This window comes from Dendrobates tinctorius, unplaced genomic scaffold (assembly GCF_039654945.1).
Source record: "Dendrobates tinctorius isolate UK_male_01 unplaced genomic scaffold, ASM3965494v1 ptg000009l, whole genome shotgun sequence".
Taxonomy (NCBI): domain Eukaryota; kingdom Metazoa; phylum Chordata; class Amphibia; order Anura; family Dendrobatidae; genus Dendrobates; species Dendrobates tinctorius.
The window spans coordinates 27,402,248-27,425,212 of NW_027361677.1; the positions used below are offsets into that span (position 1 = coordinate 27,402,248).

A 22,965-nucleotide genomic window follows, 5' to 3' on the forward strand; every position below is an offset into this window, starting at 1 on the left:
AACTTTCCAGTTGTTATTGGAAATCCTCCCTTTACAAGCTGTAGTAAATCGATAATAGCAGGCAGTACTGCTGAGGATTACACGTTCCCAAAGCTTGTCCTGCAGGAGCCGCCTGCAGAATGTTAATGCAGACCTACAAATTCAGTCCAGATGTTGTACCAGCACAAATAATGAAATATTATTAAGCAAGTACACCAGAAACATGCAGATGCAAAAACATTCCAGAACTATCTCAGGCTTGTTCACTACCCAGTGAGGAAGAGCCAGAGGTTATATGTAACCATTTTATACACTGAGAGGTGATTTACTAAATGTCATTATTTAATGGCTGCAATATTTTCTATAAACATTACTTTTTAGGTTTCCCACCAGGGAGAAGTTCTGCCATAGAAGGTGAAGGAACAGCTCCCCTAGTGGCCATATTAACATAGATCCCAATAAACTACAGGTTATATTAAGCAGCAATAAAATTAATAAAAACCTGCAATCACTTCCCTTACTACAGTGATTACACTGAGACATAGATGCTCTTACTGTATAACATAGCACAAGTTAAAATAAAAAGGCAAATTAAAAGTGAACCCATCGTGTAGAAAATGGTGTCCGATCTGCAGGGATTGCCTCACCGTGTAAAACCCCCCCTATATAACATCCGGCCCCATAAAACCCCCCGTGTATAACATCCGGCCTCATAAACTCCCGATGTATAACATCCGGCCCCATAGACTCCCGATGTATAACATCCGGCCCCATAGACTCCCGATGTATAACATCCGGCCCCATAGACTCCCGATGTATAACATCCGGCCCCATAGACCCCCCGTGTATAACATCCGGCCCCATAGACCCCCCGTGTATAACATCCGGCCCCATAAACCCCCGGTGTATAACATCCGGCCCCATAAACCCCCCCTGTCTAACATCCGGCCCCATAAACCCCCCCTGTCTAACATCCGGCCCCATAAACCCCCCCGTGTATAACATCCGGCCCCATAAACCCCCCCCGTGTATAACATCCGGCCCCATAGACCCCCCCTGTATAACATCCGGCCCCATAACTCCCCGTGTATAACATCCGACCCCATAAACCCCCCCGTGTATAACATCCGGCCCCATAAACCCCCCCGTGTATAACATCCGGCCCCATAAACCCCCCCGTGTATAACATCCGGCCCCATAGACCCCCCTGTGTATAACATCCGGCCCCATAGACCCCCCTGTGTATAACATCCGGCCCCATAAACCCCCGGTGTATAACATCCGGCCCCATAGACCCCCCCGTGTATAACATCCGGCCCCATAGACCCCCCGTGTATAACATCCGGCCCCATAGACCCCCCGTGTATAACATCCGGCCCCATAGACCCCCCCGTGTATTGCATCCGGCCCCATTGTCACCCAATAGAGGAGACCACTTATGTTCCCTTGAACATCTGGAATTTGTAGATATTTGGGGGAACCGCACAGCAATAGGCACAGAGTATGCATAAATATTATTTAAGGATATTCTGTACCTATTGATGTGGAGTTTGTCTAAATACCAGTGCAATCCTGTAATAGGTGTCAAGTCCATTCATGACATTTCTTCTGAGTCCAAACATGGTCACAGACGCCTGCAACACCTTACAGAAAACCTTCCCAGAAGAGCGGAAGCTGTGATATCTGCAATGAGGGGACCAAAACTACGCTCATGCCCATTTATTTAGGATGGGATTTAAGAAAAGCTTCTGAATGTGTAATGCACTAAATGGAAAAAAAAAAAAAAAAAAAAGGATTTTCCTTGCCCTCATGTCCATGGGTTCAACTCAGCACTGTTCACTTTAATGGTGTTCAGCTGCCACCAAGGTGCCGTTTCTGCAAGAAAGCAGCCATGTTTTTCTATTCCTGTATAACTCTACTCAAACTAACCATGTCATATGCCCAGGTGCTGCATGGTGCCGCTGGGAGTCCCCATAGGCCAGAATGACAGAAATGTTCTAGATGGAAACACCCTTCAATTCTTGTAAATAAGTTATTAAACTTCTTGACATACTTTTTGTGTTTGAATTCTTCTTGACCTTGAAGAGCACGGCTTCTTATCAATGAATAAGAACAGACATTATGTCCAGAGGCTGAAAACCATACAGACCTACAGGAGCTCTGCATAGATAACATGTGGTTACAACAACAGCCCAGAGTAGACAGCATAGTATTGTTGGTGTGTTTTGCTCACAGAGCTGCCATGAGTACCCTGTTCACACCCTGCATACACGTGCCCAAATGTAAGCAATACAAGCATTTGCTGGATTTCCTTTTCATCTGGGGGTCCAAGAATATTAAGATATATAATCACGTATACAGTATATTATATAGACTGATTCAAAGATAAATTAAAAAAAAAGTTAAAAATTCCTTATTTCAGGCTAAATAACAAATTCATTGTTAATTTATTTTAGCCAGCAATAGACAGTGCAGCACATGGCTATAGAAGACAAACGGTGCACAAATTTTAATGAAACCCAAGATTGTTAGCCCCAACAATATCAATTTTAATATACGGAAATAAGTTGCCCCCAGAGGTGGACAACCCCCCGTCTGAGACATTGGCATGTATACAAATCATAGAAGAGAGAAGGGGACGGCACTCACCAGTCTTCAAAACCAATGTTTATTCCAAAAATTCAAAACATCTTCGATGGAAGAATAAGTGAAAGAGTGTGGGAGCGAAGATGGCCGTTTCGCACTACTGCGCTTCTACGGGTCGTGACATTATCACATTGACCTACAAGCGCTGCAAATTTATTAGATGGGAAGCCATAGCAGCTGGTAGTCTACTGAAGGCACCCTTCGCCGACATCTTGGGGCTCCTATGGACGGGCTTCATAGGCGATTAATAATTTTATTCTATAGAACAATTTTATAATATCGAAGTATAGATTACAATTGATAGAACTGTCACAGGTTCATATCCTTAAGGGAAACTTAAAAAAATATATATATTAAAAAACTTTTATTCTAAGTTTTAAAGATTATAAAATAAATAAAACTTTGACTTACCCCCTTTCCCCAATAAAAAACATTTGCGATTGTCACGTCAGAATATAAGACTACACTTAACAAAAAAATGCAATAAAAAGAACTCAAAATGTTATATGTACCCAAAAATGGTATCAAAAACTGCAGCCTGGTCTGGAAGAGGGGGGGGGGTTATGATTTTTTTCTGCTACTTTGCCATGTGAATATGCTCCTATGTTCCCCCAAATACAGCCATGTAAAAAGGGGGTCATGTATTTTTTTTTTGAGAATCTGATAGCCTAAAAACAGTTTTTTTGCTGAAAAAAAAAAATCATGAATGGAAATAAGCGGGCATGATACACAAAAAAAAAAAAAATAATAAGTGGGAATACGGGGTCAAAATGAGTTAAAAGAAATCACAAATGGGAATATAGGACCAAAATGCGTAAAAAATAAATAATGGGAACATGGGTCAAAATAGGTAAGAAAAAAAAATCCTGTAAAATATGAGAATGAAGAAAAAACCATGACCAGTTTTGATCCTGTGTGCCGACAATTTGGCCTCTGCAGCCGCAAGGATGAGGAAGCGACATCCTCTGCGTCCGGTCGTGGCGATGTATAAATAAATGATCCGCGCTTCTTGATTGATGTATGGCCATAAATAATTAAGTCGGCCATGTGATTGCACTCTCACTTCTGCACTTTCTACCATGAGTAGAAAACACGACCAACAAGGAAGAGAAGGGTCGGACGCCGCAGCATCAGGTGCAAGGTTACGGATTTTAATTGTCTGCCTGGTGTAACACTTCACTCCCGAGGGATTTGTTTTGCCGTCTATAACCCCCTCCACCTGAGCCGCCATCACAGCTATTGACTTTACATCTGCGCAGACATTGGGCTCACGGACCCAATACCGTTTATAGGAGAATTTATAGCAACCAATCACAACTCATGTTTAATTTTTTAAAGCACTCCGGGAGAATGAAAGCTGTGCTGTGATTGGTTGCTACAGGCATCTTTTCTTCAGGACATGAGGCCTAGCTGACAGTGTGCGATCACAAGTTCTATTGATGAGGGGCTGACAGCCAGGACCCCTGATAAAAAAAAAAGTGGGGAGACATATTTGTTGCATTTATTTTTTTCGCCACGATGGGTCACACGTACAGTGCCTACAAGTAGTATTCAACCCCCTGCAGATTTAGCAGGTTTACACATTCGGAATTAACTTGGCATTGTGACATTTGGACTGTAGATCAGCCTGGAAGTGTGAAATGCACTGCAACAAAAAAGAATGTTATTTCTTTGTTTAATTTTTTTTTAAATTGTGAAAAGTTTATTCAGAAGGTCATTTATTATTCAACCCCTCAAACCACCAGAATTCTGTTTGGTTCCCCTAAAGTATTAAGAAGTATTTCAGGCACAAAGAACAATGAGCTTCACATGTTTGGATTAATTATCTCTTTTTCCAGCCTTTTCTGACTATTTAAGACCCTCCCCAAACTTGTGAACAGCACTCATACATGGTCAACATGGGAAAGACAAAGGAGCATTCCAAGGCCATCAGAGACAAGATCGTGGAGGGTCACAAGGCTGGCAAGGGGTACAAAACCCTTTCCAAGGAGTTGGGCCTACCTGTCTCCACTGTTGGGATCATCATCCGGAAGTGGAAGGCTTATGGAACCACTGTTAGCCTTCCACGGCCTGGACAGCCTTTGAAAGTTTCCTCCCGTGCCGAGGCCAGGCTTGTCCGAAGAGTCAAGGCTAACCCAAGGATAACAACGAAGGAGCTCCGGGAAGATCTCATGGCAGTGGGGACATTGGTTTCAGTCAATACCATAAGTAACGTACTCCACCGCAATGGTCTCCGTTCCAGATGAGCCCGTAAGGTACCTTTACTTTCAAAGCGTCATGTCAAGGCTCATCTACAGTTTGCTCATGATCACTTGGAGGACTCTGAGACAGACTGGTTCAAGGTTCTCTGGTCTGATGAGACCAAGATCGAGATCTTTGGAGACTGGATGGCACTGCATACGACCCCAAGAATACCATCCCTACAGTCAAGCATGGTGGTGGCAGCATCATGCTGTGGGGCTGTTTCTCAGCCAAGGGGCCTGGCCATCTGGTCCGCATCCATGGGAAGATGGATAGCACGGCCTACCTGGAGATTTTGGCCAAGAACCTCCGCTCCTCCATCAAGGATCTTAAGATGGGTCGTCATTTCATCTTCCAACAAGACAACGACCCAAAGCACACAGCCAAGAAAACCAAGGCCTGGTTCAAGAGGCAAAAAATCAAGGTGTTGGAGTGGCCTAGTCAGTCTCCTGACCTTAACCCAATTGAAAACTTGTGGAAGGAGCTCAAGATTAAAGTCCACATGAGACACCCAAAGAACCTAGATAACTTGGAGAAGATCTGCATGGAGCAGTGGGCCAAGATAACTCCAGAGACCTGTGCCGGCCTGATCAGGTCTTATAAAAGACGATTATTAGCTGTAATTGCAAACAAGGGTTATTCCACAAAATATTAAACCTAGGGGTTGAATAATAATTGACCCACACTTGTATGTTTAAAATTTATTAAAATTTAACTGAGCAACATAACTTTTTGGTTTGTAAGATTTATGCATCTGTTAATAAATCCTGCTCTTGTGTGAAGTTTGAAGGCTCTAACTTATTTGCATCTTATCAAACCTGCTAAATCTGCAGGGGGTTGAATACTACTTGTAGGCACTGTAGCTTAAAAGAGTCAAAAAATGCGCCAGATTACCACACACAGCTGAGGCTTAAAAAAATGGTATAAAGGAATTACCTGAAGAAAAAAAAAGTCTTATCTTAAGGCTTCATTCAGACATCTGTTTCTCTACACACAAAAAAAACCCCGAAAATGACTATTTTACATCCATTTTTGGTCCATGCATCTGTGTTTTTCCCCTTTTTTCCATAAGTGCGGCATCTGTTTTTCTCTTATGAAAATGTTTTTTTCCCCCAATCTTCTCCTGCCAATTAAACAGTAAAGAGAGGACGTCATTGTGCATTTCTTTATCACGTGAATGGGCGAGTAAAGGTCAGTGACTCAAGGCAGAAATTAACTTTTGAGGTCTGCAAAACTCACCTCCCCCAAAAAAAAAAAAATAAAAAAAATAAAAAGACAAGATGATGTCTGCTCCATTCAGGGACACTCGTCAAAAATGGAGCAAGGGATACAGACTGACACTGCCCCTATTGGTTGTTGGTGGAATGACAGCGCCACCACGACCTGCTGAAACCGCAAGACCATCGTAGACTTACTTTAGTACCGTGCAGAATTTTTAGATAAACTCAATGAAACTTATGTGCGTTTTTTTTTTCCCAACACAAAATTGCACTTCTAAAATAGAGACAGAAATTCTTGGGGTCGCATGACTTGTTTGAAACATGTCTACTTGACCAGAGAGTTCATGTAGTTTTATACTTAAAGGGGTTGGCCCCGTTCAAAAACCAAGTTTTTCTTATAAGCTGTTAGTAGTAAAATAAAACACTGTCCTTTGCTCACCCCCTCCCTGGGTCCAGCTCTGAGTCTCTGCCTCTCCCAATGTCTGTTGTGCTCACTTTCCCTGGGAGACTCTGCTGCCGCTCCTGATGTCTGTTGTGCTCACCCTCCCTGGGTCCGGCTCAGAATCTCTGCTGCCGCTCCTGATGTCTGTTGTGCTCACCCTCCCTGGGTCCGCCTCAGTCTTTGCTTCCACTCCCAATGTCTGTTGTGCTCACCCTCCCTGGGTCCGGCTCTGAGTCACTGCTACTGTTCCCGACATCTGTTGTGCTCACCCTCCCTGGGTCCGGATCGGAGTCTCTGCTGCCGCTCCCGATGTCTGTTGTTGGCTGCAGCAGACAATAACTAAGACCAGTGGCTTTGTCAATGTATATGGCATGTGTGCCTGCTCTCGTCAGATCGCGGCCATTACACAGTTCGAGGCCGGGCCAGTATCCGTATCCGTCGACCCAAAGGTTTAACTTGATGGACCTAGGTCTTTTTTCAGCCTTTGTAACTCTAGCTACTGAGACACCATGAGCAGTGGAAGAGACTGGGCCTGTGGTTGGTGAGGAAAGACCTTTTTTTTTTTTTTTTTTTTTTTTTTTTTTTAAACAACTAAGAGCTAATAGAAAATCTTTCCGGAAAAGTGACAACCCTTTGAAAGCCTCATTCAAATGTCCATTTTCCAAGTACCGTATATACTCGCGTATAAGCTGAGATTTTCAGCCCATTTTCTGGGGCTGAAAGTCCCCCCCTCTCAGCTTATACGCGAGTCATATACCAGGGGGAGTCAGGTCATACTTGCCCCCCCTGGCACCGTCTCTGCAGCCCCCCTGCTTCTCCCGGTCTCAGGCTCCTTCCTTCAGCGGTCACATGGTACCGCTCATTAAAGTCATGAATATGCGCATATTTATGACTTTAATGAGCGGTACCACGTGACCGCTTAAGGAAGGAGCCTGAGACCAGGAGAAGCAGGGGGGCTGCAAAGACCACCCCAGGAGGGGGTCAGTATATGCCATATTCACCTGTCCCTGGTCCATCGCTGCGCGGTGCTGTCCTCTCCTCCACGTCCTCTGTGATGTTCAGGTCAGAGGGCGCGGTGACGTAGTTAGTGCACGCCGTGCCCTCTGCCTGAAAGTCACTGACAGAGGGACAGGGAAGACAGAGCGACGCGCAGCGATGGAGCAGGGATCGGTAAATATCACCAGTGCCGGGGTTCTGTGCCAGCGGTGACATCAGAACCTGTCACCGCCTGCTCAGGACATCGGCACCGGGCCCCCAGCGATGAGAGGTGAGTATGTCATTTTTTATTTTTATTTGCAGCGGCAGCAGCAGCAATATATGGGGGCACAATTATGTAGCAGAATATGGGGGCATAAACTATGGAGCAGCATATGGGGGCATAATTATGGAGCAGCATATGGGGGCGTAATCTATGGAGCATGTTATGGGGCAGCATATGGGGCATAATCTATGGAGCATATCATGTGGGCATAATCTATGGAATATCTTATGGGGCCATAACCTTTACGGGGCAGCATATGGGGCATATTATTCCATGGAGCATCTTATGGGGACATTATTAACCTTTGTGCAACATTATATGGGGTGTATTTTGTATGGAGAATCTTATGGGGCCATCATGAACTGTATGGAGCATTATATGGGGCTCTGATTCAATATGGATATTGAAAAACATTTAACCTACTGATGTCTCAATTAAATTTACTTTTATTGGTATGTATTTTAATTTTTGAAATTTACCAGTAGCTGCTGCATTTTCCACCCTAGGCTTATACGCGAGTCAATAAGTTTTCCCAGTTTTTTGTGGCAAGTTTGGGGGGGGTCGGCTTATACACGAGTATATACGGTATGTTTTCAATCCACATTCTTCACAGATAGTACATGCACCCCTTAAAATCTGTGGGCATGTTCATGTCGTTTTTTTTTTTCATAGACTGATTGCCATTGTCATTACAGAAAACGGAACAAGGCCTAAGGCTATGTGCACATGCTGCAGAATGGGGTGCGGATTTGGCCGCGTGGATTTTGTAAAATCCGCAGGTAAATCTGCAGGTCAAAAGACCTGCGTTTTTACCTGCGGATTGCTCTGCGGTTTTTCATCTCCACAATGGAGGAGATGGCATACCGCTGCGGAATCCGCAGAAAGAATTGACATGTCAATTCTTGCTACGGTTTCAAAACCGCAGAAAAATCCGCACCGTCTGCACTGTGGTTTTGTATTCCCATAGGGAATGATACTGTACACCGCAGCAAAAACTGCTGCGGACCCGCAGCGGCCGGAACCGCAGCAGAATCCGCAGCGTGTGCACACACACCAAGTCTGCTTCAGAAGGTGCATTTTTGTTACGGACTTTTCCACAGTGCATCGTCAGCAGATTCCACACGTTACATGCGGATTTTGCTGCAGATTTCTCCCTTTCCGTTGCAATAGATGAAACTTTTGCTGATACTGCACAATGAATTGACATGCTGTGCACCAAATAAACGTGTAAATTTATGTGTGTCAGATTTGTTGCAGAAATTTCATTCATCTGAGTGAAGCTTGGAAAAAAACATTCTGCAAAAACAATCCTATTTACATGTTTTATCAGAATTTTCAGCTGCAGAAATTTCGACATCAAATCTGCCCCGTGAAAATACAAACCCTCGTAAGACACACACTGAATATTTGCAATATTTTACAGTACAAAGCATGTGAACGAGGGTAAAAATATGCAGGTTTTATCGATAAATCAATACAAATGTGTGGATGCTTCTGAATGGAAATTGTCTGCCAGGTCTACATGTCCCCTGTAGAAGGAAAAAAACAACAACCTGCAAATGTGAAGGTGAGTGCCGCATCCACGTGTAATATAAAAAAAAGATCTACAAGAAGATACAGATGGCCACTTATTTCTCCTGTAGCAAAAATCATGAGCACATGTAAAAAGTGTCCGATAAAGCTAATGCCTGACCAATAGTGATGAGCAAAAGTGCTCGGATAAGGTGTTATCTGAGCATGCTCGGGTGCGAACTGAGTGTCTCACGATGCACATGACTGATTTCACCTAAAAAAAAGACTAGAAGCGCCCAAAGAATGAACATACACATGTCTATATAAAATCGACGTGCTTCTGATACGTACAGGTGTTGGAATGCCTTTTAGCTGCTTTCCGGTTTCTAAAAACGCCAAGTGGTTAAAAGAAGCGACCCGACCATCCTTCTGGCTTTATCCACTTAGGAGACACTCAGTACTTTACGATACAAAGCAATGTGAAAGCTTCAAAGACATCTGGAGGATGCCCAGGACACCTTTTGGAGCATTTTGCCACCCTTTTTGCTTTAAAATAAAATGCTAGCAGTTTCTTCATTATCCAAATGGAGTGAAAAAAAAAATTAAAAAAATGTCACAAAAACCCTCCAGAAACCAGCTGGCAGCCAACACCATAGAAAAAAAAAAAAATAAACACTAAAGAAAAAGACCCAAAAGACACCCAACCAAAAAAGAAAAAAACAATGCTAGAGTTTTCAGAAACATTTTCTGCTATAAAAAACGTACGGCAACAAAAAAAAAAAAAAAAAGTACCAAAAAAAACCACTGCAAAAACACCAGGTGAGATCGTGAAGAATGATGAGAAACTGAAGCAAAGTGTATTAGAAAGCTGCAGAACAAACATTGATTCCGCCTCTGTAGGGACATAAAGCCTGCCTAGGTACAAAAGCTGACATTCGTGAGCAGATCCTCCGCAATATATATATATATATATATATATATATATATATATGTGCTTGGTCGCAGAGAGAAAACTCATTGGTTTTGCAGAGTACACAGCTCCCGGCTATGGAATTAACATTCCCTATAGATCCGGGTATAATAAACAAACATACAAGCAGCAGAGGTCCTTGGAGTTGGAGAAAAGTTTACTGCTTCTACCTTCAGGGGATCTGGCTTTATAAACTTCATCCAGACATCTATGGGGCTTATAAAAAGCGGTTGCGTACTTCTTTTTAATTAAACTGAGTCGACTCTCAGCCCATAAGAAGGAATGGTAGGGGATGGAAACCCTCTCGAAAAGCCGCAATTGCTCAATTTTTAATTAAAAATACCCCTATTCTCTAACATTGATTTCACTTTAACAGCTGCCACTGTGCCAAAGGGTGGAGGGTATGTAGATTAAAAGAGAATATTCCTGTGAAGCAAGAAGCATATAATAATAAAATATGATAAGGGAGGCAGAAAGTATGTACTGTCTGCAACAAGGCTACTTTCATGAGTTTTTCACACTGCATATTTAAAAAAAAAAAATATGCAAGTAGTCTATTTTACTTAAAGGGAATCTGTCACCTATTTTTCTGGAGATAAGATGCGGCCACCGCCATCAGGGGCTTATCTATAGCACTACAGAATGCTGCAGATAAGCCCCCGATGTAACCTGAAAGAAAAACGAGTTATATTATACTCACCCAGGTGCGGTCCCGGTCCGGCGCCTCCCATCTTGCAGCGATGACGTCCTCTTTGCTTCCCGACGCAGGCGCACTGCTCTGCCCTGTTGAGGGCAGAGTACTGCAGTGCGCATTCGCCGGAAGAGGTCCAGCGCCTGCGCACTGCAGTACTCTGCTCTGCCCTCAACAGGGTAGAGCATTGCGCATGCGCTAGAGCCACGACTGGAAGCAAAGAGGACGTCATTGCTAGAAGATGGGAGGCGCAGGCCTGGACCGCAACACCCTCCGGACCCAAACCGGACTTGGACCGCCCCTGGGTGAGTATAACCCAACTTGTTTTTCTTCTCTTTCAGGTTACATCGGGGCTTATCTACAGCATTCTGTAATGCCGTAGTTAAGCCCCTGATGGCGGTGGCCGCATCTTATATAACAAAAAATAGGGGCTTACTGTGCGCTGCTGAGACCACGATAAAATCACCACATGAGAATCTTTTTAACTCTTTATTCCCTGCGTTGCAGCAGGCTGAGATTGATTTACATGCGTTTATTCGTTCGTGGAAAGGTGAGTAGATTCCATTTGAATTTATTCTATCTTCCACCCAGATAAGGCCCTATTGCGCTCCTTCCTTTTCAGTTTTTATCCCATAACAAACAATAGGTGACAGACTCCCTTTAATGGGTGCAGAAAATCTTCTACATCAAAAACTCACCAGCAGCTCGTCGTGAGAATGTAGCCCAAGGCTATGTTCACACATTACGTTTGCTGCGCTTTTTTCTGCAGGCAATACTTGTTCTCTAGGCAATAAAGAAGCCGAGAAGCTGCTTACAAAAAGCAGGATTTGCTGTGATTTTGCTGTCTCTTGTGCAAGCTGATAAAGATTAGTTCAACCACCCCCTCCCCCCCCCCCCCCAAAAAAAAAAAGACTCTTTCTTAAGGTTTTTACAAAAAAAAACAGCAAAACCTGATTGTTATGCCAAGTATTCAAAGGGGTCGGATACGGATTTAAATAAGGCTATTAATTTTATTATGATAATTAAATGATTACTGAAAATAGGAAATAGTGTGATATTGCGTACACTTTTGCATAATATAAATCACAAAGGTTAAGTACTTACATTGCACACTACACAGGAAAAACTTCACCAGGAGTAGCACATCACCTGTCAGGGAACATCAGCTGTGAGAAGCAGAACAGCGAAGACAGAGAACTTCCTGGGATCCACACGGTGGCGTCATGGGCGTCCCTTTTTTAGTCCACAGGTTAACAGGGCTTCTGTCTTAGCTGAAGTCTTCCTCAACTTATACCATGTTTAGAAACAAATGCTTGCGTAACCAAGTATTAGGCCGGGATCACACACAGCGAGACACGGCCGAATCTCGCAGGTTAAAACCAAGCTCTAGCGCCGGCACTCCGGAGCGGAGCGTGCAGCTCCATGTATTGCTGTGCGGCTGCACGCTTCACTCCGGAGTGCCGGCGCGACAGCTTGGTTTTAACCCCTTAATCCCATATGACGTACTATCCCGTCCATGTGCCCTGGGAGTTAATTCCCAGGGACGGGATAGTACGTCATAGCGATCAGCGGCGCCCACGTGGTGAGCGCTGCTGATCGCGGCCGGGTGTCAGCTGATTATCACAGCTGACACCCGGCACAATGTGTCAGGGGCGGTCACGGACCACCCCCGACACGTTAACCCCTTGCACACCGCGATAAAACACGATCGCGGTGTATGGGGGGTTAAAGGGAAGCATCGGCAGGGAGGGGGCTCCCTCCGTGCTTCCCTGAGCCCCCCACGGCAGCGCAATGTGCAGCGCTGCGGCGGGGGGCTCCTTCCCTGCAGGCCGCCGAATCCAAGATGGCGACGGGGACCTTCGGGGGCCTGCAGGGAGTCAGCTTCCTCAGTGCCTGCAAAGTGATCTGTGATGTGACAGATCAGCGATCTGTCACAGGACAGTGATGTCCCACCTGGGACAATGTAATAAAGTTAAAAAAAAAAAAGTGTTAAAATAATTAAAAAAAAAAAAAAATCGCCAATTAGAAAAAAAAAAAAATTCCCCCAATAAATTCATTTTTTGGAAATAAAAAAAACAAACAAACAATAAAAGTACACATATTTGGTATCGCCGCGTCCGTAGCGACCTGTCCCATTAGTTAACCCCTTTAGCGAACCCCTTAAAAAATAAAAAACGAAGCAAAAAATAATGATTTATTATCATACCGCCGAACAAAAAGTGCAATAACGCGCGATCAAAAATACGCATATAAATATCCATGGTACCGCTGAAAACGTCGTCTTGTCCTGCAAAAAATGAACCGCCATACAGCATTAGCAGCGAAAAAATAAAGTTACAGCTCGCAGAATAAAGCGATACAAAAATAATTATTTTTTTATATAAAATAGTTTTCTTTATATAAAACCGACAAAACATAAAAAAAGACCTAAATGAAGTATCGCTGTAACCGTACTGACCCGAAGAATAAAGCCGCTTTAACAATTTTATCGCACGCGGAACGGTGTAAACGCACCCCCCCAAAAGATATTCATGAAACGCTGGTTTTTGTTGATTCTGCGTGCCAAAAATCAGAATAAAAAGCGATAAAAAAAGTCACGTGCCCGAAAATGATAACAATAAAAACGTCAACTCGTCCTGCAAAAAATAAGACCTCACACGACTCGGTGGGTCAAAATACGGAAAAATTATAGCTCTCTATATGTGGTGATGCAAAAACTATTTTTACAATAAAAAGCGTCTTTTAGCGTCTGACAGCTGCCAAAAATAAAAACCCGCCATAAATAGTAAATCAAACCCCCCGTTATCACCCCCTTAGTTAGGGAAAAATAATAAAATTAAAAGAAAATGTATTTATTTCCATTTTCCCATTAGGGTTAGGGCTAGGGCCAGGGCTAGGGGGTTAGGGGTGTGTTGGGGTTAGGGTTGGAGTTAGAATTGGGGGTTTCCACTGTTTGGGCACATCAGGTGCTCTCCAAATGCAATATGGCGTCTGATCTCAATTCCAGCCAATTCGGAGTTGAAAAAGTCAAATGGTGCTCCTTCCCTTCCAAGCTCTGCCATGCGCCCAAACAGTGTTTTACCCCCACATATAGGGTATCAGTCTACTCAGGAAAAATTGCAAAACAACTTTTGGGGTCCAATTTCTCCTGTTAACCTAAGGAAAATAAAAAATTGGGGGCATAAATATCATTTTTGTGGAAAAAAATGTTTTTTTTTTTATTTTCACGCCCGGGCGTTATAAACTTCTGTGAAGCACTTGAGGGTTCAAAGTGCTCACCACATATCTAGATAAGTCCCGTGGGGGTCTAGTTTCCAAAATGGGGTCACTTGTGGGGAGTTTCAATAGTTTAGGTACATCAGAGACTCTCCAAATGCACATGACACCCGCAGACCATTCTATCAAAGTCTGCATTCCAAAACGTCACTACTTCTCTTCCGAGACCCGACGTGTGCCCATACAGTAGTTTTCTCCCACATATGGGGTATCAGTGTACTCAGGACAAATTGGACAATAACTTTTGGGGTCCAAATTCTCCTGTTACCCTTGGGAAAATAAAAAAATGGGGACTGAAAGATCATGTTTGTGGAAAAAATATGATTTTTTTATTTTCACGCCCCGGCGTTATAAACTTCTGTGAAGCACTGGAGGGGTCAAAGTGCTCACCACACATCTAGATAAGTTCCTTGTGGGGTCTAGTTTCCAAAATGGTGTCACTTGTGGGGGGTTTCCATTGTTTAGGTACATCAGGGGCTCTCCAAACGTGACATGGCGTCCGATCTGAATTCCAGCCAATTTTGCATTGAAAAAGTCAAACGGCGCTCCTTCCCTTCTGAGCTCTGCCATGCGCCGAAACAGTGGTTCCCCCCACATATCAGGTATCAGCGTACTCAGGACAAATTGCACAATAAATTTTGCAGTCCAATTTCTCCTGTTACCCTTGGTAAAATAAAAAAAATTGAAGCTAAAGTATTTTTTTTGTGAAAAAAAGTTAAATGTTCATTTTTTTTAAAATATTCAAATTCCTGTGACGCACCTAAAGGGTTAATAAACTTCTTGAATGTGGTTTTGAGCACCTTAAGGGGTGCAGTTTTTAGAATGGTGTCACTTTTGGGTATTTTTTATCATATAGACCCCTCAAAGTGGCTTCAAATGTGATGTGGTCCGTAAAAATAAAATGGTGTTGCAAAAATGAGAAATCGCTGGTCAATTTTTAACCCTTATAACTTCCTAACAAGAAAAAATTTGGGTTCCAAAATTGTGCTGATGTTAAGTAAACATGTGGGAAATGTTACTTAAGTTTTTTGTGTGCCGTATCTCTGTGATTTAAGGGCATAAAAATTAAAAGTTGTAAAATTGCAAAATTGGCCCGGTCATGAACGTGCAAACCACCCTTGGGGCTTAAGGGGTTAACCGGCGAGATTCGGCCGTATCTCACTGTAGTGTGACTCCGGCCTTAGGCCGGGGTCACACTAGCGAGGAATACGGGAGAGTGACAGGCGCTAAAAGCACGCATTAGACACGGACCAATGATTCTCTATGGGGTCACTCGCACCGGGCGTATATTTCTCCTCCGTATTCTACGCTCCGTGCCAATCGCAGCATGCTGCGATTGTCAGCATACTACGGCCGTAATACGCCAATGCAAGTCTATGGGTGCGCAAAAAATACGGATTACACACGGACCACACATGTGACTTGCGAGAAATACGCACCAAGTGTCTTTTAGCAAAGCCGGCAATTCAGTGCGCGATACAGTAAACACTGACAGGTTTAATAAAGAAACAAAGGATATATACACACACACATATATATATATATATATATATATATAGATAGATAGATATGCATTCTATGTGTGTATATCTATTCTTTCATTTCTTTATTAAAACTGTCATAGGGCTCCATTATATATCCATTTTGCAAGCCTGCAAGAAAATCTCACCATACGGATGCCATATGGATTACATACGGATGCTGACATGCGCAAAATACGTGACCACACCTTGATTACGGATGACATACGGAGCACTATTTAGGGGTCTGTCATCCGTATTACGCATGTAAAATACTGACCGTATTTTGCGCAGGTTAGTGTGACCCCGGCCTTACACAAGCCCTACCAAGTTGTATTTGTACAATATAGCTTCCCTCTGGCGGAGTGGCCAACTCTTCAGACATCAATCAACATCGGACAATTACATCACCGGATAAAATATGCCAAAGCCTCTCCTTTTACCAAATGTTTTACCATACTATAAAGATGATATTTCTCACTAAACATGGATAACGAAAGTGTGCAATAATTGGATGATATTATAAACATACGCTTTCCCACTAAAGATTGATAAAAGAGCTATGCGGTCCAGGTGTTGGGAAAAATTACAGAAAATACAATGCTAATAAAAGCTGAACTGTTACTAATATCTTAAAGGTTCCTCAAAGACAGGCTACGAGTATGGATTCCTGATGGCCATTAACCTCTTAGCACTACACAGATACATGTAGGTTTTTTTGCTGCGTTTTTGCCCTTACCCATTGCTTTCTATGGGTCAAAAAACGCTGCAAAAACACCAAAAGAAGTCAAATGCTGCAGAGTTTGCAAAAAAAAAAAAAAAAAAAAAAAAAAGGAAGCAGCTTTCAAGTTTCATAAAGAAAAAAAAAAATCAGTGTGTGTGCATGAAATTTCTAAAATCTCATAGCTTTTGCTGGTACTGTAAAACGCAGCTTAACATTTACATTAAAAAAGCTGCAAAACACAATGTGTGAATATAGCCTAAAACACAGTGTATTTTTGTGCAGTGAACTTACACGACGTCAAAATGCACAAAATACTGATGGCCCTGAGAGTAACTTTAAGGAAATTTGGAATTCAGACATCTGGGAAAGTTGAGCGACTAGAGAGCAGTGCTTGATAATATCAGTCATTCCCATAAACTTTGCATATGTTTGACTACCGCTCCATTCAAATGGGGGGACTCTTGTGATCTGGGGATACAAGTAGTGGGAACCCCAACGTGTCACTTGTCCTGGGGATATAGATAACATTTTGAAGGGGTTGTCATAATCAGATGAGGATAAATCAGGAACTATATATGCTTTTTTCAGTTTTAGGAAACTAATAAAAAAAAATGGAGGAAACACAAGGAACAATGTGACAACATTACTGAAGGAACAGTAAATTCTTGGAATGATGTGGTAGGAAAACCAAGAGTGTGTAGGGATAAAATATTTTAAGGGTAGAAAAGATAAATCAGGTGGTCTTTTTCCATGTTTGGGGGTGGGAATGCTATTTAAGTCAATAGGATGATAAAGGAACAAGAACATGCTGCTGTTTGGCCACCAATGCATTGATCTCTCAACAAGACTTCTGATTTACTGCCCTGTAACATTTTACGACTTACTGGACACATTATACGCTTCAGCCAGGGCAGCAAAATGAGATTTCCGGGCAATACCCCAAGGTGCTGCGCTCCATGGAAATGGCATACTTTATAACCTCGTTTGCATAATTAAGCATATCCATAGGTTTATGATCAACAATAGCTAATATAAAAAGGAGAGACGAGTCACTTATAGCTGTGAGAACAGAGGCAGAAAATATATGTAATGGATATAGAAAAACGTACAATGAAGATCACATCGTGGCACTGCAATATCGCATCCAATGACTGTCATGTGACGACGCCGTCTCATGCGCCCGCAACGGAATTACGGTATCAAAAATCGAAACCTTGCTAGTTCAAGTTGTTCCCGTGACCCATCAGGTTTTTTTTTGTTTTGTTTTTTTGTTTTTCACAGCCAATTTGCAATTGGGAACTAATTGTACAACATGAAGTTGAAAATAAAATTTGCACAATATCACCGAGTAGATATAGCGTTATGGTCAGTCTGGAAAACTTCCTGTCTGCACTCGAACTTAAAAGGGTTATTCCCATCTTCATAAATGAGTATTGTTGGATTCTGCTTGTAGATACAAGCAATTTTGCAATTTCCTGAGCAATTCTCGCGATATTAACACTTTTCTATACAATTCATTGCCTTGGAGACCGACCACTGCTGCTAGACAGCAGGACATGCACAGCGCTTACAGGCTCTTGGCTATTGAGCTTGCAGTCCGTGTCACCTAATCCTGGCTAGCTTTAGCGTAGTTCTTAGAAGCTAGACAGCAGGGGTGGTCGGTCTCCAAGGCAACACGTTGTAAACAAGAGAAAATTATTGTTAATATCTCAAGAACAGCTGCAGATTTTATTAAAATAGTAATCTTCACAAATGTTCATTTTTGCAAGCTACAGCCAAAAATATCCATCTGTTAACGGACAGCGTGCCGTCAGACGTTACACGGACAAAAACACGCTTGTCTGAATGACACCTGACTATGAAATGTTCATTCATGGAACAGAAGAGAATGCAACATATCTAAATCAATACACGATAAGACAGACGAGGGGGACAGTATCTCGCACCCCAAGAATGAAAAAGACCAGCTAATTAGGACACTTGTGGCCACTCTCCACTACAAAGAAGGGAAACTGTAAAAATCTTTCAAGTTACATAAATCCTGTTTGATCTAATAGGTCCTTAGTGTGAGATAATAATGTGCAAAAAACATTATAAATGACAAATACAGGAGAGAGAGAGACAGATCGGCAAAAATAGAGAATACACAGAAGATATTAGATACATGGGACAAAGAGATAAGACAGATGATAGATAAGAGACAAACATGATATCATCTGCTTGAAAATATTGTTCTAGAAAGATTATTTGTTAAAATTAAGCCCCAAACATATTCACACACATACAATGGTAAGTCAGTCCCTATCATGAAGATAGGAAGTTGCTGAACTAAAAATCAGAAAATCAGATACACAACTGATAATATAGAGAGAAAAAGGGAAAGCGAAGAGTAAACAGTGAGAGAAAAAAAGAGCGAGAGAAAGAAAAGAAACAAAGAGAAAAAGAAAGCGCAAGAGAGATAAATGGATAGACAGAAAGAGGAAGAGAAAAAAAGTGAGAAAAAGCGAGCGAGGAAAGATAGATAGATAGATAGATAGATAGATAGATAGATAGATAGATAGATAGATGGATAGATAGATAGATAAATAGATAGAATATATCAACCCATTCCTCTGGAGCAGGGTCATGTGCTGTGTGCACTAAGTTCCCCCTCTCTCTCTCCTCAATGCCCGATCCTGTCAGTGATACCTGTGCCAGTCTCTGCACTGCTCTGGATGTTCTGCCCCCACTGCCCGGTCTTGTCAGCAGCACCTGTGCCAGCCTCTGCCCTGGATGTTCTGCCCCCACTGCCCGGACCTGTCAGTGGTATCAGTGATTCAACTGCTCTCCTCTGGAAGTTCTGCCCATTCTCCCAGTCTTGTCAGTGATACCTGTGCCAGCTTCTGCCCTGGAAGTTCCACCAGCTCACCCCGATCCTGTCTGTGATATCTGTGCCAGCTCCTGACCTGGATGTTGGGATGACCTGCCCCCTCTCCCAGTCCTGTCAGTGGCACCTGTGCCAGCTCCTGCCCTTAAGGATATAAAGTTATTCTCGGGCTTACTGTGCGCTGCTTGACCGTAATGAAATCACCACAATGTAAGAAATTTGACCATTTAATTACCTACGCGTTTCAAAGTGTAAACCACTTCTTCAGGGGTTGACAGATGTCAACCCCTGAAGAAGAGGTTTACACTTTGAAACGCGTAGGGAATTAAATGGTCAAATTTCTTACATTGTGGTGATTTCATTACAGTCAAGCAGCGCACAGTAAGCCCGAGAATAACTTTATATCCTTAAGGATTTGCATTGGAGGTCACGCAGTGGACCTTCGGGCGTGCAGCAAGCTGACGGCGAGTCTATATGCTTATACCTCTCCTGGAAAGGGTGAGTAGACTTTTTTCATATCTATTCCATTTATCACCAGATAAGACCCTATTGCGCTCTTTTGTTTCCTAGTCTCATTATATTAGCTCCTGCCCTGGAAGTTCTGCCCCCTCACCCTGGTCCTGTCAGTGATATCTGTGCCAGCTCCTGCCCTGGATGTTCTTTCCCCTCTCACAGTCCTGCCACTGACATCTGTGCCAGCTCCTGCCCGGGATGTTCTGCCCCCTCTCCCGCTTCTGTCAGTGATATCTGTGCTAGCTCCTGCCCTGAAAGTTCTACCCCCTCTCCCCAGGTCCTGTCAGTGGCACATGTGACAGCTCCTGCCCTTGTCCCTGAGTCAAGTCAGTGGCACCTGTGACAGCTCCTGCCCTGGATATTCTGTCCCCACTCCCAGTCCTGTCAGTGATAACCGTGTCAGCTCTGCCCTGGAAGTTCTGCCTCCTCTCCCAGGGTCCTGTCAGTGATACCTGTGCCAGCTCCTGACCTTCTCCCCAGTCCTGTCAGTGACACCTGTGCCAGGCCCTGCCCTGCCCCCTCTCCCCGGTCCTGTCAGTGATACCTGTGCCAGCTTCTGCCCTTCTCCCCCGGTTCTGTCAGTGATCCCTGTGCCAGCCCCTGCCCTGGATCTTCTACCCCCTCTCCCGGTCCTATCAGTGGCACCTGTGCCAGCTCCTGCCCTGGATGTTGTGCCCCCTCTCCCCAGTCCTGTCAGTGATCCCTGTGCCAGCTCCTGCCCTGGATGTTGTGCTCCCTCTCCCCGGTCCTGTCAGTGATCCCTGTGCCAGCCCCTGCCCTGGATGTTGTGCCCCCTCTCCCCGGTCCTGTCACTTCAGTGACACCTGTGCCAGCTCCTGCCCTGGATGTTGTGCCCCCTCTCCCCGGTCCTGTCAGTGATCCCTGTGCCAGCTCCTGCCCTGGATGTTGTGCCCCCTCTCCCCGGTCCTGTCAGTGATCCCTGTGCCAGCTCCTGCCCTGGATGTTGTGCCCCCTCTCCCCGGTCCTGTCAGTGATCCCTGTGCCAGCCCCTGCCCTGGATGTTGTGCCCCCTCTCCCCGGTCCTGTCAGTGATACGTGTGCCAGCCCCTGCCCTGGATGTTGTGCCCCCTCTCCCCGGTCCTGTCAGTGACACCTGTGCCAGCTCCTGCCCTGGAAGTTGTGCCCCCTCTCCCCGGTCCTGTCAGTGATCCCTGTGCCAGCCCCTGCCCTGGATGTTGTGCCCCCTCTCCCCGGTCCTGTCAATGATCCCTGTGCCAGCCCCTGCCCTGGATGTTGTGCCCCCTCTCCCCGGTCCTGTCAATGATCCCTGTGCCAGCCCCTGCCCTGGATGTTGTGCCCCCTCTCCCCGGTCCTGTCAGTGATCCCTGTGCCAGCCCCTGCCCTGGATGTTGTGCCCCCTCTCCCCGGTCCTGTCAGTGACACCTGTGCCAGCTCCTGTCCTGGATGTTGTGCCCCCTCTCCCCGGTCCTGTCAGTGATCCCTGTGCCAGCCCCTGCCCTGGATGTTGTGCCCCCTCTCCCCGGTCCTGTCAATGATCCCTGTGCCAGCCCCTGCCCTGGATGTTGTGCCCCCTCTCCCCGGTCCTGTCAGTGATCCCTGTGCCAGCTCCTGTCCTGGATGTTGTGCCCCCTCTCCCCGGTCCTGTCAGTGACACCTGTGCCAGCCCCTGCCCTGGATGTTGTGCCCCCTCTCCCCGGTCCTGTCAATGATCCCTGTGCCAGCCCCTGCCCTGGATGTTGTGCCCCCTCTCCCCGGTCCTGTCAGTGATACCTGTGCCAGCCCCTGCCCTGGATGTTGTGCCCCCTCTCCCCGGTCCTGCTGACACATTCTCTGGAACTTTTCCCAGCACGGCGTCCATAGTCCGGTGATGTCGGTGCTGCTGCCCACCACAAAGTTCCTGAGTGTCGGGCAGGTGGGCGCCGCCGACCACCCCGGGTATAACACAGGCTAGGACCCCCGTGCGGCGCATGGACCCACCTGGTGCGGGGCTGTCAGGCGGCAGCGCTGTGGATGCCAGTCACATCCAGCTGTGGTGCCCGCTCCCGGGCTGTGGCATCCTCCCCTCACAGGCGCCGGGCTCTGCGCTGATGCAGCGAAGTTGTGACAAGTGACCGCGGGGGGCTCCGCCGGGGAGCGCCGCTCTGGGGGTCTCCGCTCTGCAGGACACAACACACTGCCAGGGTCCTGCCGGCTACACGAGGAGGGATGAGCTGAGGCGGCCGAGGACGCGCCTCTCCTCGCTGCGCGCCTCTCCTCAGTGCGCGCGCCCGCCGGCTGCTCTATGCGACGCCACAGCGCCCTCTAGCGGCGTCTGTGGGAACTACGCACCTAGGAGTTGGAATGCAGCTCTGAGGCTGGAAATGGGGCATACAGCAGCCTCATTACCACCGCAGGGAGAAAGGGATGGTTCAGTGTTAGGTTTAAACAAAAATGTTTTTATTGATAAATGAGTAAGAGGTGATTAAGATAAGAAAAACACAGGTATAAAAATCTATACTTGAATAATTATGTAGTGGCATATTTGTAGGACATATTTACATGATGTATCTTAGCAATATTTACTATATTAGGGCTGCAAATATAAGCAGTGCAAATAAATATCAATTGGAAACCCTAGAGTGCAATCAATGATATCTGCTGGAAAGTCCTTATTATTACTATGCAGATGTTGCTGCTAAATGGTTTTGTACACAAATAAATAAGATTTATGTCGTATTTCACCACTTTACTTCATCCAGGCAGAGGGTCTGGCTAGTTAATCAGATGGATGCATAGATTCAGTGTTAAATACTGCTAAAGTTCGAATAGTAACAGTAAGGAAAGCCCAGATCTGATGGTGCTCCGAGAGCAAATAACCACGACAAGCCGGGTCACAACCAGAGGGAACAGGAGAGCACCATGGCAGCAGGAGGCAAATAAATGCAGCTCTACCTGAGTAAATCGCAAGTAATGGCGGTAATGAAGTCCAGTCCCTCTGTCCTGACACGCACATTTCGCCGAGCTTCTTCGGGGACACACATATATACCAGGATGGGGGATATATATACCAGGATGGGGGATATATATACCAGGATGGGAGACATATATACCAGGATGGGGGACATATATACCAGGATGGGAGA

General features: G+C 44.9%; 1 protein-coding gene across 1 annotated transcript in view; it reads right to left on the bottom strand.

Annotated features, from left to right (window-relative positions):
• CHST8 (carbohydrate sulfotransferase 8) overlaps positions 1-22,231 on the bottom strand; it is a 361,365-nt gene extending 339,134 nt beyond the window's left edge. The window contains exon 1 of the mRNA XM_073585312.1: positions 21,821-22,231. The gene's annotated coding sequence lies outside the window, so the exon portion shown is untranslated. The remainder of the gene's footprint in view (positions 1-21,820) is intronic.
• Between the last annotated feature and the right edge of the window lie 734 nt (positions 22,232-22,965).